General features: G+C 32.4%; 1 long non-coding RNA gene across 1 annotated transcript; it reads right to left on the bottom strand.

The window, feature by feature from the left end:
- Nucleotides 1–1,105: 1,105 nt before the first annotated feature.
- Nucleotides 1,106–2,003, bottom strand: LOC139785520 (uncharacterized). The gene is made up of 3 exons (XR_011721973.1): nucleotides 1,866–2,003; nucleotides 1,253–1,336; nucleotides 1,106–1,193 (listed from the first exon to the last, which is right to left on the bottom strand). It is a non-coding gene; the product is annotated as an uncharacterized lncRNA (long non-coding RNA).
- Between the last annotated feature and the right edge of the window lie 586 nt (nucleotides 2,004–2,589).

The raw sequence follows: 2,589 nt of genomic DNA on the forward strand, positions 1-2,589 counted from the left end.
GCTACAATCTTTCAACACAGTCGACTACGCCGAAGATTAGAAGAAGGCGAGTTTCGTCCGGGAATATTACTTGGAGATAGTGGATATCCAATCAAGAAATATCTTCTTACTCCTCTTTTGCATCCACTACTGCAGCAGAAAATAGTTACAACAGTGCTCACATACGAACGAGGAATATTGTTGAACGGGTATTTGGAGTTTGGAAGCGTCGATTTCCAGTTTTAAGTTTAGGTATGAGAGTTAAAATAAGGACTGTGCAAGACATCATCGTAGCTACAGCAGTTCTACACAACATAGCCAGAAATAAAAACGAAGAAGAACCTCCTGCATATGTAGATTTACCTGACGAGGAAATTGGAAATGGCAACTGGAATCAACGAGAAGTTCAAGTGGGAGATAATAATGTCAGACAAGCACTCATCGATGAGTATTTTCAAGGTAAATTTAATGTTTTAACGAAAGTATAAAATATTCATGTTTTAAACTAAAAATATTTATGTTTTAAACTAAAAATAACTTTTTGATGAGTATTTTTCAAGGTAAATTTAATGCTAAATTTAACGAAAGTATAAAATATTCATGTTTTAAACTAAAAATATTCATGTTTTAAACTAAAATAACTTTTTTGTATCTGATCTTTGTTATGTAATATCTTACAAAGCTTCTTTATATATAATCTTTTCTTTATATATAATCTATTCTACGGAATATCACATAACTTCTTTGGCACTTTACAGAAATGTATCACTCTTATTTTGTAGATTACGCAACTAGAACCTGCCTAACGGTTATTCCAAGTGGTGCCATATGGTCCATTATTAATTACTGCAAATAAAGAGTATCATGTTAACAAATCTATTATACTACACGAATTGTATATTGTACAAATTATCATGGAAATATACTTACTAATCATCATCAATAACCTCGTCATTCTCGTCATTCTCGTCATTCTCGTCAATTTCGGATTTTGTGTTGAATTTATGTAGTGTTTGTCTCTTAATCTGCGCATCCAACTTTAAATTTTCGATTGTCAGTTTCGTAATTTTTGACTTATCTTCTATTTCTTGCACTAATAATTTTTTTGTAACACCAGAGTTCGTTTCTCAACTGCAAGTTCTGTTCCGTAATTTGAGGATTTTCAGTAAACGGCTTGGTCCGTTTGTTTTTAAAAATAAACTTAGCATCAGTTCCTACAATGATTAATTATGGTTGTAAATTATTTCTTTTGATATTCTGTGATATTTTATACCTTTTCGTTTATTAATCTCGCGAACAGAATCCACAGCATCGATTTTCTTTTCCATGTGGGGTTTTTCGGTATTCGCCGATTTTTCTACAAAAACACATTACGTTTAATACTTTTCTTAATATTCCTTAAGAAAGGGGTTCTTAAGGACTCTTTCTAACATCTTGTGAGATTGTCAAAGGCGAAAAATGACAGGCTGAGAATTCTTGAATGCTATTTTCAAATAAAAAAATATTTGCATAAAATAACACTTTAGATCACTTCAGCATACTTTAAAAATATTCCGAGCACTATTCTCTTTCCTTGACAGTTAATAAACAGCCGTAAAATGAATGTAATACAAGCCTAGCCACGCGCATAAACCTGCATTTGTATTATATTCATTTTATGGCTTTATGGTTTATTAACTTTGAAGGGAAAGGAATAATGCTCCGAGTATTTTTGAAGTATGCTGAAGTAATGTGGTGTTATTTTATGCAAAAATTTTTTTATTTGAAAATTGCATGCAAGAATTCTCAACGTGTCACTTCTCGCCACTGACGTTACGATCTCACAAGATGTTGGAACGGGTCAGGAACCTTAATATTTAAATGATGCAAAAAAACAAAATCTTTACCTGAACTTATTAATGGCGCTTTAGGTACTCCCACATTTTCTTTGCCAACATTTTTTGTTCTTTTCAAAAACTGAAAAATATCTTTATAAAGTGTTAAAATAAAATTCATATTGTTTTCCAGATCAATGTTAATACTTTCAATAACTAACCATCATTTTCGTCGTCTACAAACAAAATATCTGCATATTATGGTATCCGCGATATTAGGTTCTGGCTCTAAAAGAAAATGTAATATTGTTACGAAAAAAATCCGACCACTTACAATAAACATTTAATAGCATTACAGATTATTAACCACCTTCTTCTGCATCCTGTTGTGTCGTCCACTGTGTTGAACCACTTTGACTTTGACCCTGGCTCTGAAAGAAAATGAGATACTGATAACGTGATATGTTATATGAAAATGTTTTTCTTATTTCATTTTTCTGCTATTATAGAGTGTGGTAATTACCTGCATACTGTGAGTCTTTATCAAATCTGGACTGGAGACCCACCATGGTGTTTGGTGTCAATGATAATATTTTTTCCTCACAGGGAGTCAAAGGCACTGGGCACTAACCACCACCAGTTTTCGTTTGTTCGCTTTTGAGCAACGAGCATTTTTTGCGGATATTTTTTTTTACCGTATCATATTTTGCACGAATTGTTTTTGTGGAGCGAGGAAAATTTCCCGAAACAGCATTAAATTCGTTGCAAATTTTTTCCCAAGCTTCGTTTTTATCTT

This window comes from Temnothorax nylanderi, unplaced genomic scaffold, assembly GCF_030848795.1.
Source record: "Temnothorax nylanderi isolate EJ_2023f unplaced genomic scaffold, tnyl_v1.0 TNYL_tig0820_pilon, whole genome shotgun sequence".
NCBI lineage: Eukaryota > Metazoa > Arthropoda > Insecta > Hymenoptera > Formicidae > Temnothorax > Temnothorax nylanderi.